We start from the raw sequence: 17384 nt of genomic DNA on the forward strand, positions 1-17384 counted from the left end.
TTCCTAGCTGTGAGAGGCTTGTGGTCTGTACATTCAGGAGAAAGTTCTGGGCCAAATATACAGCTCTGGATGTCATCTGCACACAGGTGGCAGTGGTGTCACAGGGAGGAATAGATGAAAGGGACAGGGAGGAGGTGGAGGTCAGGGTGGGGCGCCTCGGGCCGAAGCTATCAGAGCACAGAGCTGCCAGGAAGCAGGTGGGCCCTTGGAAGCCTGGAACAGGCCGAGATGAAGTTGGAAAAGAAGTCTGTGGTAACCAGGGGAGTGCATTGTCACAAAACTAAGGGTAGAGATCATGGCGAGGGGAACATGGTCACCAGAATGAAATGCGACTAAGAAAACATACCGAAAACAAGCAAATCATTGGTGACCCTGGTGAGCGTTTCGGTGGAATGAAGGGAGAAAGCAGGTTGTGGTGGGCTGAGGAGTGGACGGGTGAAGGGGTGGACAATGAGCAGAGGGAGTTTGTGAAGTCTGGCTCTGAGGAGGAGAAAGATGGGTAGATAGGATGCATGTGAGACTAGGGCATGTTTTCTAAGTTTAGGCCAAAAAGATATGACCATGATAAAATACCAATAGGAAGATATAACCAAAGGGGGAGAGGTTGAGGGATACAAGAGAAAAAAAAAAAAAAGCCTGCGTGCATCCTAAGTCGCTTCAGTCGTGTCCAACTCTGCGCCTGGAAGGACTGCCAGGCTCTTCTGTCCATGGGATTCTCCAGGCAAGAATACTGGAGTGGGTTGCCATGTCCTCCTCCAGGGAATCTTCAAAAAAAAAAAAAATAGCCTAATTAATAGCAAATATGGGGGCTTCCCAGGTGGCACTAATGGTAAAAAAATGAAACAAAACAAAAAAACCACCCACCTGCCAATGCAGGAGACCCAGGTTCAATCCCTGGTTTGGGAAGATCCCCTGAAGGAGGGCATGACAACCCACTCCAGTATTCTTGCCTGGAGAATCCTATGGACAGAGGAGCCTGGTGGGCTACAGTCCATAGGGTTTCAAAGAATTGGATAGGACTGCAGAGACTTGGTACACAGCACGCACGATAGCAAACATCTGAAGACTGGAGGATTCAGGATCTAGAGCTCAAGGGGCAAGGTCTGCCTGAGATGCTTAGAAGCTAGGTAGAGAGATCCTTTCCCGTTTTTTCCTATCAGAAGGGAAAAGTCAGGAGATCGTTTTGGTGGCAAGACAGGGAGAGGGTTCTTTACAGATGGTTTCTCTTTTTAGTGCCAATCAGGGGGGCTTGGATATCTGCTGTAGGGAAAAAGCAAAAACTTTCAAGCAATATGGTAGAACAGCCACATAGCATTAATGATCCGGCTGAAGTCAGACACCATGAAGTCGTTCAGTGGCTGCGTTCTACAGGGTGATATGAGTTTGCCCATCAGTTCCCAGCAGTTTGGAGCAGCTGCAGAGGAAGTCGACTGTTAGATGTATCCTGAAAAAGGATTTGGGGCTGGTGGGTCCCTCTGCAGACAATAGGACAAGGCTAAGGAGAACGTTGGCGAGAGTGACGGACAGTGGAGAAGCAAGTGAAGATGAAAGGGAAGAAGTAGGTAGAAGAAACGGAGAAGTGTGCAATGGAGGTCCCAGGACAATTTGATGAAACAGAGTCTGGGACTCCAGATTTCCTATTTTGGGTGACTGGGATTTGATGATGATTATTTATATATAAGAAGACCGGTTTTCTTGAGACAGTCTTGGTTTATACCTGTTTTGCTGAAGTAATTGCAAAGTTTCACCCCGTTTCACTTTCAAAAGTGTCCTTGTTTGTATAATAAATGAAATGTCTTGGTATTTATATAGAGATTATATGGAACAGGCGTGGAAGAAGGGAGATAATTAGTTTAATTTTGGACATATTGAGTTCAAGGAATTTATAGGAATTCAGGTTTAAAGATCAAGTAGATCAAACATTTGGGCAGATACAACCTATACTCACCCATAATACATAAATCAGTATAGTACTAATTGACTTATAATTTAGTGATTATCTCAAATGATATACTAATCTGCAGATAATACATTAAATTCCTAGAAAACATTTGCTTGAGGGCTTTTTCTTGGTATTAAAGTATGTGGTATTTGTGTGTGAAATGAAAAATATTAATCACGTGAGAAACAATTTTAACACTGACCAATTTGTCAATCTGGTATAAGGTATTAATGGACCGAGTTCAATTGAGTCATACCTCAAAGCGCCACAAGGTGGCAGCACAACTACACTATGATACATAATTAACACGGGGAAAGATTCCTACCAGATATTCTGCAGGTAGAACATTTAAGAGTTTATAGCCATTGGACATTATAAATGCGTGCATGCTAAGCCGCTTCAGTCGTGTCCGACTCTGTGCGACACTATGGACTGTAACCCGCCAGGTTCCTCTGTCCAAGGGATTCTCCAGGCAAGAATCCTGGAGAGGGTTTCCATGGCAGCCTCCAGGGGATCTTCTCTACCCAGGAATTAAACCTGGGTCTCTCATGTCTCCTGCCTTGGCAGGTGAGCTCTTTACCACTAGTGCCACTACATTATATAAATGTTTCTAAATGTATGCCTTTTAATTTAAAAGTAATTATTTGTTTTATCATTATTGCCAATTGGAAGATGTGAAAATTAAAAAGTTTTATTTTTAAATATGTACATTATTTTTAAATATTTTAAACAGATTAAGACACATGATGTCCCTATTCCCTGGTGGCTCAGTGCTTAAAAAGTCCATCTGTAATGCAGGAGACATGGGTTCGATCCCTGAGTGGCAAAGATCCCCTGGAGAAGGAAATGGTAACCCACTCCAGTATTCGTGCCTGGGAAATCCCATGAACAAGCCTGGTGGGCTACAAAAGTCCATGGGGTCATGAAAGAGTTGGATGCAACCTAGTGACTTAACAACAAAAGACATGATCACTGATATACATTTATGGGCATTCTTAAGATAGCTGTTCATATGGCTTCCCTGATGGCTCAGATGGTAAAGAATCCACCTGCAAGGTAGGAGACCTGGGTTTGATCCCTGGGTCTTGGAAGATCCCCTGGAAGAGGACGTGGTAACCCACTCCAGTATTCTTGCCTGGAGAATCCCCATGGACAGAGGAGTCTGGCAGGTTACAGTCCACAGGGCCACAAAGAGTTGGACATGACTGAGTGACTAAGCACACACGGTATATCATACACTAGCTATAATTGTCTTATAAATTTGCATTTTGATTGGTATATTGTAGTTAGATAATTTTATTTATAGTATCTTTTTAATACATTTATCTCACTAGTGAACATACACTTAGTAACTTCATTCATTGGCCTTTGGGAGGAAAGCATTCAGAAATCTCATGAAGAAACTCTTGTTTGCCATATTCTAGCTATAGCAACACAAATGGAGGTAGGTATGGTTATCTGATTTAGCCAATGGATAGTACAGGATACCCGGTTAAATTTGAACTTCAGCTAAACAGCAAGTAATCTCTTTAATATAAGTATGGTACCATACAATATTTGGGACATATGTATACTAAAAATTAGTCAATTCCTCATTATATTTTACATGGTACCCCAAGTAGGGAGCAATAAGAGGGAGAAGAATTGGGGGGTGGGGGGAAAGCAAGCTGTGGAGAAATCCAGGATTCTGGGCTCCAAATCTGACCTACTATTCAGATGTCTTCAGGACCAAGGAAAAGAATCATAAATGGACTTGAACTAGGCTGCATTCTGTGGTGAACTCATTTATATGTTAAGCTAAACAACATGGGCTAGGGTTAATCAAGCACTCTGGTGAATTACCATCTACACCACACATTGATTACTGATTTTCAAACAACAAAACACGACAACATATATTTAAAGCTAGCTCAGTTTTGGACAAAATTGAATAAATAACTGCAATTCAGACATTTTGGGGTCTTACCCACATTCAGGGTTATCATTATGAAAATCTGTCATTAGAGCATGAAGGCTCGGAAAGGCCATTTTAATTTTGTTTAATCAACAAGCATGCCTGGCACCTTCTGTGTGCAGAGGACTGACTGAGACTGTGAGTATAAGGATTAATAAGACACTGATGTAATTCATCTTGGTAGCCATTTATCGTTGATAAAATAAAAGTAAAAATCGTGTACAAATCATGGCAAAGTCATTCTTACCATTCTGCACCCCCCCACCCCGGGTTTTGGTCCTTGATCAACTGTTTCTCCCTTTGTTCCTCCCTAGAATGATCTCCTTTCTCTTCTGTGTGATCTTCAACTATCATTTTAATACTCAAGACTTCCAAATATCTATTCCAGCCATGACTTCTCTGCTCTGCCTAAGTATGTACATTTAACTGATATGAATTCCTGGCTGTCCCATGAGCACTTCCTAAATTAGACTTACAGTTTACTTCCAGAAAATTTTATTCTTCGTTTATTCCCAATCTTAGTTAATTGCAGTTCTCTTCCTGTTCTCCTCTGCCCTTCAGACATTCACACAATCTCAACTCTGTCCCCCATCCAATCAGAGTATCCTTACTAGATCGTGTGTCTACTGTTCCATGTCCTTTCTAAACTCATTTCCTTCCTCCAGCCTCAATTGCCTTAACTTTAGAAATTTATTAAAATTATCAATTAATTTTATTTACATTATTTTATACCAATAATTATATTTTTAAATCTGAGAAGAGTTTACGATTTTAATGGCATTAAAAGGTAAGAATAAGACTGATAAGGAAACACAGGCAGAGTCAGAGAATGGCCTGGGGTTGGGAGGTGTTCAGATGTCTGAAATACAGACACTTGGAAGAGAAGGCAGGGAAACCCCTCAAGCTTCCCATTCAGCACAGTGCTAGGCACTGATGGAAACAACTGGAAGCATTTATAAGGCGCCCACTGAACGTTCTGCAGAAGATTCTTGAGAGTCCCTGAGCTGTAAGGAGATCAAACCATTTCTCCATAATGAGAAATATTATAAATAATCTGAGTTTCTCAGTCTTTTTCTACCAAACACTCTTTTCATATCCAATTCAAGACGTAAATAACTAGTAGTCATCTCTCTCGCAATTGGTATTTTAAATGCCCATTTGTATTTCTCTTCAAATTTCTTCCCAGGAAATATTTAATGAGTGCTTGTTAATTATGTCTGTGTTCAAAGATGGGATGTATCATTTGTAAGAAAGATCAAGTTTTGGCCTTTCATGGAGCCTCCATTTTAGTGAAAGAAAAAGACATGAAACACAAAATTACATAATACAATTATCAGATAAATAAAATGGGAAGTGAGAATAAAGAATAATAGAAGTGATTTTTAGATAGAGTTAATTCATTCTAAAGGAGATCAGTTCTGGGTGTTCTTTGGAAGGACTGATGCTGAAGCTGAAGCTCCAATACTTTGGCCACCTGATGCGAAGAACTGACTCACTGGAAAAGACCCTGATGCCGGAAAGATTGAGGGCAACAGGAGAAGGAGGCGACAGAGGATGAGATGGTTGGATGGCATCACTGACTCAATGGACATGAGTTTGAGCAAACTCCGAGCCTGGCATGCTGCAGGCCATTGGCATGCTGCAGTCCATGGGGTTGCAAAGAGTCAGACACAACTCAGTGACTGAACAACAACAGCAGAACAACATCAACACTGAACCTTAGGCATTCATATCCTCCAGCGAGATGAATAATGCAGGTCAAAGGTCACATTCCTCTAGACTGCAGGGAAGAAGGGGAAGGAAACAAAGTCTTTCAATCTGGGTCATTAGTCCTAGCAATTTAAAAAGTGATGAACACATCTTTATAAGACCAGCCCAGTATCTTACAGGAGCATCAGTGGTGGCGTAATCAGAGGAGTATAATTAAGAAAAACGTAAATAAATCTGAAACAACTAATAACATGACTACCCTTATGCCCTATATCAACTATAAAATGGGAAATATTTAAACAAATGATTCTGATCGGTGTTACTTTTAAAAAGCCAAGGCAAATTTTCAGTTTTATTTCCAAGTAGTTTTCCAGAATCTATAATCAGCATTGATGTTGAAATTTCTCAAAATCCATTGGAAAGTATCTCAGCATACATTTTAGAAAGATGCTGGCTTTGATCCATTTTGTCAACGTGATGGCTGATACCTGTCCTTGTCTTATAGCCTATCCCTGTCTTCCTCCTTCAGTAACTTGACTCAGAGGAGTTCTGGACCACATATGTGGATTCTCACTGCTCCGTCGCTGTATTTGGGGTGACATAAGGGCTCAAACAACAGAACATGAGAAGCTATAAGTGGTTTACCTGTCCAGAGGCAGCCACCCAAGCTTGGTAGTTAAGGGCTAAGAGGACTCAAGCAAAGAGAACAGGAAGGTTCAAAAGGAGGGGTCATGATGCCCCTTGCAACGGGGGAGGGGAGTTTGTGTCCGGGCAAAGCACTGAGGGGAGGGTGGAAGGACAGGTTGATCAGGCCAGGGGTTAACTGGACCCAAGATCCTGTGTGTTTCTAGAAACAGGCCTTGAGGGAATCTCTCTGGCCTCACATATGGAATGGGGATAACAGAGATTGAAGACCATGGAGGCCTGAATCAGCTTAATTACACACTGTGGTGTAAGGATGGGAAGGCCCCCAGATGCTTGAAATTCTTTCCACAGAAAACAAAACATTTACTTTACAGAGATAAAAGGCTTGAAATGTAAATGCATGAGTGAAACTCATTCACACTTGGGTGTAATCAGTCAGTCAAGAAATCAATAAACAGAGAAGTATCAGATTCCCTGGGGGTGGGGGGCAGAGAGCAAGGGGCTAAGTTTAGGAGGTAGAGGCTGGGTGGAAAGTTAGGATAAGTGCCAAGGAAAGAGACCTAGGAGACTAGGAAGCCCAACTTCAGCTACTTGGCACATTTTACTTGTGATTCATGAGGTGTGTCCGTCTGTCTTCTCCACCGGATTATGAACTCCTTGAGCCAATGACTGTAGCACCTAGCATTGAGCCTGGTGCAAATGGTAAGCATTAAATCATTCTGTGCTCATGCTGAATTTTAGTTCCAAACTGGTGGACAGCAACAGTGTGCAAATGAACCTTTGCTTTTCCGGCCCAACCAAAGAGACAGATTATTGGGACCCTTACTCTCCTGGGGTTCTGGAGTGTCAGAGCTGCCTTCTCAGGCCCATCTGTGCCCACACAACCAAGAAACAAGGCTCTTACTTAGCTAGGAGATGGCAAACAAGGGAAAATGATTTTAAAGATGCCTGCTCAAAATTCTCCTAATACGAAAACTATGAGGTGAGGACATTTTGATTGCTTCTGTTGCTCAAAATATACATTAGGATCTCGCAGTGCTTTCCATTCATTATCCTCAGTGTGGAATTTTGGATTTTTTGTAGTATCAATTTTCTGGTATCGATAGAGTAAAGAGGCTAGCATGTGGCGCTAGCACGGTGCCTGGCAAATAGCAAGTGTTCAATAAGTTTTTGTTGAACGAACAAATGAATGCAGGAATGATCGATTGGGGGTGATCCCCAAATTCCAAACAGTTGAGTCAAAAATGAGGAAAATTCACATCAAGTAGGTAGAGACTAAGCTGAAACATTATGCATAAAACTTTGTGAAAAGTTGTGGAAAATCCAGATTTACCATACAAATACTTGAATGTTATTAGCTTAATTGGATTTTATTTGATACAGTAAATGGAATTGGAATATAGTGACTGGAGTATAGGAACAAATGAAGTCAATTTTGTTCTCTTTGGGTTAAGCTAGGTTGAACAAAATGGGAAATTTCTGTTGCCCTTGCAAGACTGGGACATAGTAATTTTTCTAAGTTTTCTGGAAAATTCTGAGTTTGATTTGTTTGTTTTTGTTTTGCTTTACTTTACAAATAGCCTCCTGGCCCTCTAGCAATACCCCCATCTCAGATACCACTCCCCTATCTAACTATAAAACAATTAATAGAAGCTCAAAATACTTGAGCAACATTTGCTATTTTAAACAAATCCTGGTTTTAGTCTGAACATAGTTAAGAACTTTTCAGGCCCAGCAAGCCCCGCTTCAGGTCTCCATTACTGGAAAAAGCCATTATGTGGAACCACTGCAATACAGCCAAGAACCTAGTAATATTAGCACATTTCAGAAAGCTTGGCTGATTCTCTCTTGTAGTTTCTTCTTATCTAGTATCAGGTCACCTGAAATCATTAAAACTTCTTGTAACAGTTTTCCAATCCATGACTAAATTTCCACTTTGAGGACCTCTGACTTTTTAGGCAATCTCTCACTAGAATGAGTCTACGATTCATGCTAAATCACAAGGATGATCAGATGAAATTGTTAACAGAATGCTGTGTTTCTGGTGGATAATAACTCATTGGACATAAAAATTAAGATAATATGCTTTATTTTACATGATTGTTGATGTTGATTCCAGCCATTACCTCCAATCAAGTCAGGCTATAATTTTGTGGCATTAATGAAGACAGACTTAATGAGCAGCTCTCCTTTCACAGCGTAGGTCTCGTTGCTGTACACAAAACCAAAGTTCCCTAAACAGGAAACTTCCATTCCACACCAGCAGGCCTAACTCGATCTGTGGATTACACCTCCAGAGCTCAGCAAGCAACAAATTAATCATGGTTTCCCCCAACCGAGGCATTTTTTCCCTTCCAATCTGAATTTCAGAACTTGGCTTGATTAATGCTGATGTGCTGAACACTGTTGCCATTAAGTCATATATCTTGCAAACAGCCATTTGGAGTAATAATTCATATATCTCCTGGAGCAAAGTTTTTCAAAAGTCTCAGTGCAATATTCTGATGGATCAATCTCCTATGATTCCTGATGCTTCTTTCCAACAGTGGCTTTCATTCTAATTGTTCTTAAGATTTTAATCTATCATATCAACTTAATAGAAACAATGTTCCTGCTTCAAAACTACATATGAATAACAGGTATAAAGTTGTTCTACATGCTGATTATTAGTCCCTGAGAGCAATATTTTGTAAAACTTACCTCACTACCCAAAGCAATTTTTACTCTTATACTTAAATGAAAAAAAAAATCTAAAGAATATGTGCTAGTATCTGTGTGCTAACCTTTTAAGCTAATTATTATTTATCCACTTAAAATTAGTAACAGTAAATTTTCCATGTAGGAAAGTCATTCAAGATTCAAACTCTCCCCACTCTTTTTTTAAGCGAGGTCATGACATCTCTGCAGAAGACAAATCCTGTATTAGCGATGAGTTGTTGTTCAGTTGTTAAGTCAGGTCTGACTCTTTTGTGATTAGAAGTGAGTTACTGTTATCCTCAAGGAGGCAGAAAGTTGATGATATTACCCAGTAAAGAGTAAACTAATTTTTAATGCAACCACCAGGAGTTTAATCAACTGTTAAGTGATGCCTTAATTTTTAAATTATGCAAAAGTCACTTGCTGTATTTTTTACTCTGAGCACCTACCCCAACGTATGGCCTGCAGTTGGTGTTCAATGTCAACTGAATGGAACTCAGAATTTTTTACCAAGAGGCTGGTGAGAAAGCGTTCTTCAATTTGTCCACTAGGTGGCAGACAGGGACTACGCTTCCCACATGGAACCATCACAGACCCTCCCATTCATAGTGTAAATAAAGAGCTGCATTATTAATTTATACCATAGCATCCACTCTACACTTAATATTTGTTTAACCAGCTGTTTCCTGTAATCCTCCTTAAACACTATTGATTACAATCCTAAGAACATTTAAGTTTCCATCCCTGTCCATTTTACCCCAACAACATATTGTTACTTTTACTTAACAGACTAAATACATTTAAATATCATAGGCTAAGTACTATGGCTACTGATAATGAATACAGGAGGTTGGAAAATTAACTAGAGGCAACAGAAGACGACAATGCAAAAGTGTTTTCAAATTTGCTCTGCATTTCGCTGGAATTTTAACTGGCTGTGAATACCATTATTTTTAAACTGTAATCTGGAAAATAAGACATGCATGGTTCAGAAGGAAATGAAAAGAAAACCAGTATTAGGGTGTTCCAAAAAAGGGAGTTATTTCCTGAATATGCCTCTTGTTCATCTTTACAAAGACCAAGGGCTGTGCTACCTTAAGAGTCAAAGACTTCTTCAACTACTCAGAAAATACCAACATTCCACACCCAAGATGCTAAAAGGCAGGACTGTTTAGTAGACCATCTATTCATAAAGCATCTTCGTTCGCCGAATGTATTTATCCTGGATGTGTTACCGGCTCCCAAAGGAAGGAAAAGGCAGTGAAACCACTAGGGATATAATGAATTGATTCTTCTCTGTGAAAGTATCTTCAGTTCTTCTAAATTACAGTGTCAGTCATTCCTCTGAGATTCAGGGCCTAGCAGACAATAAATGGCTCACTTTATAAGAACACCATGTTCTCTTCTTGCTTGTTTCTGATAGAAAGCCCAGGCCCACTGAACACTCCCCTTTGGAATACTGGCCTCTGGGTACTTTCTCTTTGGAGACCAGTGGTCTGGAGCTTGTTGGTTTTCTCTTGCTCATTAAGTTATGTTTAAACAGAATTAGTTCTTATCTAGTTTTCCCATTTTTAATCTGTTTCCAATTTTGTGAAGAGATTACCAAAATATATAGCTATTCTCTTCACTTAAAAATGAAATTATCAAGAACAGATAGCCCCAAGTGACTGAAGACTAAGGTTTAAATAAATGCCCAACCACCTTTGGCAAAGTTTCTATTTTATTGAATGAAAGAAAAACTTCTTTATTCATAAAAGTAATGGAAGTGAACTTAAGACACATCAAACTAAAAGTTATCCAAAGAGAATGACTATGATGTATGTTTGGTAAAACAATATTCCCATTTTATGATTCCATTAAAATATTGAAGTCGCTGAAGTGTGTGTAAAATGATTGCAAATTTAGTACACTGAAATAATCAAATAGAAATGGTTACCAGAAACTACGTTTGCAATGAATAAATATTACATTTCATGTAGAAATTAATTCTCAGGCTTTATTTCTTAAGAACCGTTAGCTTCCAAGAAGCCAGCCAGTATGTTTGATTTTATGACATCACACTGGAACGTGTACAGGAACACTTTCCATACTAAAAACTCCCGAAGTACTGGCCACTTTGTGTATTTTTCCAGGGGTAAATGAAAATAAAATAACTTATTTTCAAAATAATAAACCATCTTATTTGGAACACAACAGTCATAGTCAATGGAAGAAAACAACTTCATTTCAACCCCAGAGAGTTCAGATTTACTTAGGGTGGTAAACAGTCTCACACAAATCATTCATTTAAGCAACTTTTAAAAGTAACCTTACCAACCACGACTTAAAAGGAATTTTTTTCAGTGTATTAAAATTGTCCACCAAAATCATTCTATATACAAAAAGCATCATAGTTCTGTGATCTTACTTTCACAATTAAGTTGAGAAGCCTGGACCAAAATCAGTAACATCTCAAAGACTGTCACTCTAACAGATATTACCTATGTGATTACAATAACTTTCTTTTTCACATAAACTTACATAGTCTCTAAAAGAAAACTCATAAATCTGGAATGGACATTGCCATTCCTCAGCATTTCCTTCAGCCTATACTATCCTTTTTTTTCAGGTGTTATAAAAATGCTTGTTGAAATACACATGGAAAACTGCCACTTGGAAACCATGCATCCACCAGATTATAGTAGCATCAGCGAAATCTGGGATACTGGACTTCCTCCTTGCCCCAGTCTAGACTGAGCTTGTTTACTGCTGAACAGTATTTTATCTAACAATATGAATCTTTAAAAAAAAAAAAAGTTGAGATGTCATGTCAAACTCAAAAGAAAATTAAGAAAAGTTATTTTAATGTATACATAAATTATGATATGTATTGCTATCTGAAATCTTAAAGGAATCAAGGCTTAACCCAAAGAGTAAAAAAAAAAAAAAAAAATGGGATTTTTACCTTGTCCTAAAATCCAGGAGTTCAGATGCTCTCAAGTCCTGCTGAAGTTGGAGCCTGGAGATCAAGTGAAGCCAGCGCTCTTTCCCCTCACCTTAAGTTTGTCTCTGGGCAAGTGTGTGTGCGTGTGTGAGTGTGTGTGTGTGTGTGCGTGTGCCGCGCAGAATGTCTCTTTGTGGCGCTGGATGGCAGAGGTCCTGCTCCTGGGAAGAAGGAGGCACTTTCTCACCAAGAGCAGAAGAAAAGCAAAGCAGCGTCACCAGGAAAGTTCTCCTCCCAGATCCCCTAATTACAGCCTAACGTGCGCTTCATGCAAACTTCAGGGAGGAAGGGAGGGGCAGCTCTGTGCCCAGACCTTCTGGAACAGCAGCCTCTTAGATGACTTTCCCTCTGCTCAGATCCCGGAGTTACCCGCTCAGGGGTTCAGGCAAAGCGGGAACTACAACCACAAGCCCCCGCCACTGCACACCTCCTGGGTCTTCCAGAGGGGATGGGGCAAGGGGCTGTGGAATGATCATGGGGCAGCGGGGTGAGGCAGACAAGCCAGGACAGTGAATTTTGACTTTGTTTCTTAGCCTCTGCTTAAAATGAAGATCCAAAAGTAGGAGAGGTCCTCGCTTTCCCGTCTCCCTCTCCCCAAGGTATATCCAGGGTAATCAGGTAGACAGGTAATTATGACAACAGCGGATAAATCTTCCAAAATGTAAGGTGCCCTTTCACCCACACTGCCAGAAGTATGCTTTCTTGTTTACTGGACGCAGTATTTATACTGAATTTAATTCTCCTTTAACAAACAACTGCTATTGTATCCTTGAGTGACAAAGCTCAAAGAACCTGGGTTTATTTATAGAGTGAAGAATGCGAAGGGCAGACAGGATGGGTGGAGTTGGCTTATGGATCCATACCCAGGATTAGAACCAGATGGGTACAGAGCGCGCGCGCGCATACATGGAGACAGGCGCGCGCGCAAGCACCCCTAAAATAACCACTGGGGAAGATGCTAGGACACGCGGGAAAACGCCTCCTGAACAAACAGGCATTTATTTATAACTTCTGGGACAGTATATAGGTCCATTGATTCCCGCCTTGAGTAACCAAGGGTTTTGGAGAGGAAACGGCTTCATATTTCAATAACAGAGCCACCTTTGATGGAGCCTAGGAGCGGGGAAAAAAAGAAACACACCGCAGGAAGCAAACGGCTGTTGCAGCCGCCGGGAGGAGGGAGCGGGGCTGGCCCGGGGATGAGGACAAGCAAACAAGCCCGAGAGGCCCCTAGCCAGGGAGGAGGCGAGACGCAGGCCATTTCGCTTTAGAGCTTGGGGTGCCAGGGCACCAGGGGCGCTGGGCGCTCGGAGGCGTCCCGGGGATCGCGGCTGCGCTCCCGTCTCTCGCCCGCGGGCTTAGGAGGCGCAGGCTGAGCTGCGGGCTCTTCACGACCGCTGCCGCTCAACGGGTGCAAAGGAAGGGCAGAGCGTCTGCAGAGCCCGAGGACTGATGGAGCAGAGGGATTGGTGGGGCGGGGGAATTGTGGGGAGATAAGCCAGTGGGATGGGGGCATCGATGGGACAGGGCTCAGGTGAGCCACGGGGCCCAGTGGCAGGCACGCCAGTGGAGGTGGCGACTCCTGGGACAGTGCAACTGGTGCGGCGGGGGGACAGGGCGCGAGGCGGGCGTCGCGCGCTGTCGGAGCCCTTCACTAGGCGGCGAGCGGCGCTATTGTCTTGGAGATAAACTCTAAGCCGGGTTGGCTGCTTCCTCTTACCAGAGAGGCGGGAAAGAGGTCTTAAAAAGAAGATAATAAGGCTTCGTTCCAGCTTTTCCCCCTCGCTGTATTTCACCGGTTCCTGCCCCCAGATTCACCCTTGCCATTCGGGTCTTCGGGTAAATTAATGTGTGCCTCTTGGAAAGATTTTATTCCGCAGCCAAACGAAACACCCACAAAGTCTCATAAAGGAAGACTAGTTATATTCGCCGCGAAATAATTAAAAACGAATCCTCCAACAGACAACTCAACACCTTTCTTGTCATTTCAAAACCTGGGCGTGGGCGCCCCCTTTTCAGTTTTTCTGTTTGCCCTCACCGGGAACAGGCCACTCAGGACTTGGCAATTTTATATCACTGATTTCGTGGCTATTCGAGACAGCTGTTCTGCTGTAGGTCCCACATTAACTGCCAGTAAAAATAAGATACATCTCTGCCTTTCAACTGTGAAAAGAGTTTTTATGCTGTTTCTTGTAAATGTTCAGGATGGTATGCACTTTGAGGACCATAAAGGATTTGGAGTTAAAAGCAAATGTACGGCTATGAAGTCATATAAATATGTTTGAATACTGATCTTGTTCCCTCAGTTTAACACCTAATTTCTGGGAGTTGCCTGGGCAGTAAGTCAGATCAGCTGGTTCAGCTCGGGCACTTGTTCTTTATTTTGCAGTCTTCTCCAGCCATATACAGGTATTCCAGCACAGCATTAAGAGCACATAATGCATTCTCTTCAGAAATTGCTTATTAGCTACAAAAAACCACCCGCTATGCAATTTAGTCACTCCACAGTGAGTTAGAATTTTGTCTTTTTTCAGTTTCAGGTAAAACCCTACCATCTGAGCTAGGCTTTCAGAGTTATCTCATCAATCCTTCCCCATCCCTAGCTCCTACCTTCTCAGATAGGCTAGTTACTAGTGCGGTCACTAAGATGGCTATTCTCCTGCTTTCTGTACATCCCCTGCTGGACCGGACTCTTCTTTACTTAAACCCTACTCACTTGAGAGATCCTCCTACAAATGTGCCTCTAGCTCCAGCAAGGAATTGTTCTAATCTTTAGATCAAAATATCTCCACCAGGAGAGCTTATTAAAGGGGTAGTGAGGGGCATGTGCCTCTGCTGGTTTCCCTGGTAACTAATGAGCCAACCTGATTTCAATTCCTCCTATAAAACTAGTGACCTCCCCTTCCCTCCCCCGCTCTTGGAGTGAAGACCATCGCCATGTGCTGCCTGCTGCCGCCCATGGTGTTGCTCCAGGACCTTCCTTCTAACATGTAAGATTCTCTCTCCCCAGCCATTAAACTGCTGATATCTCTGGCGCTGACCCCAGGCTCTTGTTTAGGTCAAGGCTTGGCATGGACAAGACTTGTAGGCCTGTGGGGCGCAACCCCAAACTAGCTCCTGTTAAAAGATTCCCAGTACAGTGTTTTTAATCTCAAGTACTTAAACGTGTTAAGATGTTGTTTAGTCACTAGGACGTGTCTGACTCTTTGCGACCCCATGGACTGTAGCCCACCAGGTTCCTCTGTCCATGGGATTCTCCAGTTAAGAATACTGGAGTTGGTTGCCATTTCTTCCTCTAGGGGATCTTCCCAACTCACGGATTGAACCTGCATCTCCTGCATTGCAGGCGGATTCTTTACCACTAAGCCACCAAGAAGCCTAGAAAAATATTAGAAGATCCGAATGTCTTTTCAAGGAAACTCATACCAAAGTCTACTGTGTGTGAAGATTCTTTCTAATTATTAACATCAATAATTCCTGTGGAAATGTTACCAAATCCTAATTTGTGTGCCCCATGAATGGTGAGGCCAAAAAACACTGGGGTTTGGAGCAGAGAAGGTTTTATTGCAGGGCCAAGCCAGAAGAATAGGCGGCTCATGTTCAAAACCCCCAAAGTCCCTGATGGTTTTTAGGGAGAAGTTTTTATAGGCAAAAGTTGGGGTGAGGGCTGCAAGGTGTGTGACTTTTTGCTGATGGTTGGTGGTGAGGTGACAGGGCTTTGCTTCCTGGAATCTGGTGGTCTCCCTAAAGTTCCCAGTCTCTGCCTTGCTGAAGGCCTTAGTTCCTGAAGAAGAACTCAAAGACAGTGTTACGCATATTCCTGGGGGGTTGGGAACTGGGCCTCTGCCCCATTGCTGCCCTATTGCTTCTTGACTCTTCCTCCCTTGTTTCTGCATACCCTCATTCCCTCATTAGCTGTTGTTTGAATCTGCCCTTTGGAACTCAGGTAAGATCCAGGAGGCTGAATGAAACCTATTTCCTACAAACAAGAAACTGGGGATAGGGAAAGGATTTGTACCCAGGAGGACCCCCCCCCCCAGGATCCTGCTCAATTTCAGAAACATGTCTTTCATGGCATAATGAGGTGTTTTGTTTACGTTTGGAAGATAAGGAGACCAACTTTGTTAAATTACAAGGAAAAATCCAAATATCTTCTTCAACATTAATTTTTAAAATGGCTTATGTACTTAAAATTCATGTGAAGTTTTACCTTAAATTGCCTGGCCAAGTGCTCAAGATACAGTCTAGAAATTCAAGTGGAAAATCAAAGTTCTGGAAAAGTAAATACCAATTTAGAGCTAATGGATATTGAATAGACCTTGTTTAGCATAAAGCAAAAGTATTTTTTTAAGAATGAAAAATAGGTCAGAATAGTGTTAATAACATCTAACTTTACATTCTTTTACTAATTGTAAGACAATTTGAGTAATTGGGTTGAACTAGATAAAATCGAATATTCAACCATTTTTGACCTACCAAAAAAAGGCAATTCATCTGGTTTAACCTAGTGCAAACTTAAATATGTCCATAGTATAAACATAGCAGGAACATTTTCAACATTTAAAAAATATCGATATAAAATATCATGAATCTTTAATATGTGATAAATTTGCAAGCAGAGTGGTATTCCTTCTGGCATATTATACTTCTAATGAAATATACATTTATATTCAAATGGAGATTATCTAAATTCATCTCCTTTTCAAACTCTGAAAGAGGCTGCTCTATTATCTACTGAATTTCAGAGAACTTCTCCATGAATTTGTGTTTCCTGGAATTTTTGCCTCAGGCTAATATTATACCTGGCTGAACATCTGCTAGGGGAAAGGGTGCACTCTGTGGATGGGGGTGGGGAGGAAAGCTGTTTGACCTTTCCTGTCTGAGGGCTCAGAACTTCATTAAAGCATCTCTTGGGATTGTGGGATAACCATGAGAAAGATATCATTTGTAATTAAGTCCTTCCCACTGGCTATATTCCTGTTGAACTCCATGATTAAGATACAAATTCAATATTTTAAATGGTCACAAAGCATTTGATAAAAGGTTATTTGGCTTTTAATTCAATGGGTGGGATGACTTTCCAAGGGCCCACTTTTTGTACTCTCACTCTCAAAAAGTGTCCTGCGGAGAGACTCTTCAAAAGGGCAGATGAAATAATTAGGCAATAAATTGTTCAAATGTTAAGAGCAGAGCTGTTCCAGAAGCTAGTGAGGCCACATGAATATCATACCAAGTGATAAATATCCTCAGCTCTGGAAAAGTTAAGTGCCTACGTGTTCTGCTGCTTGCCTGGTGGGTGGGTTTTGGCTTCACAGCATATTTCTTATAATCTATTGTTGCTTCAGTGTGTTTCTCTTGTCCTGAACACAGAAACTCTTTCATTAGTTTTTCAATACATTAATGTATATTTCATTGTTAACTAGGGCCCAGATTTAGTCTCATGTCCTTTGTTC

General features: G+C 41.4%; 1 protein-coding gene across 1 annotated transcript in view; it reads right to left on the reverse strand.

Annotated features, from left to right (window-relative positions):
- The window catches only part of HAPLN1 (hyaluronan and proteoglycan link protein 1), an 81319-nt gene extending 69158 nt beyond the window's left edge, over positions 1-12161 (reverse strand). Inside the window, exon 1 of the mRNA XM_061424337.1 lies at positions 11893-12161. The gene's annotated coding sequence lies outside the window, so the exon portion shown is untranslated. The remainder of the gene's footprint in view (positions 1-11892) is intronic.
- Between the last annotated feature and the right edge of the window lie 5223 nt (positions 12162-17384).

The sequence above is a fragment of the Bos javanicus genome, chromosome 7, assembly GCF_032452875.1.
Source record: "Bos javanicus breed banteng chromosome 7, ARS-OSU_banteng_1.0, whole genome shotgun sequence".
NCBI classification, from domain to species: domain Eukaryota; kingdom Metazoa; phylum Chordata; class Mammalia; order Artiodactyla; family Bovidae; genus Bos; species Bos javanicus.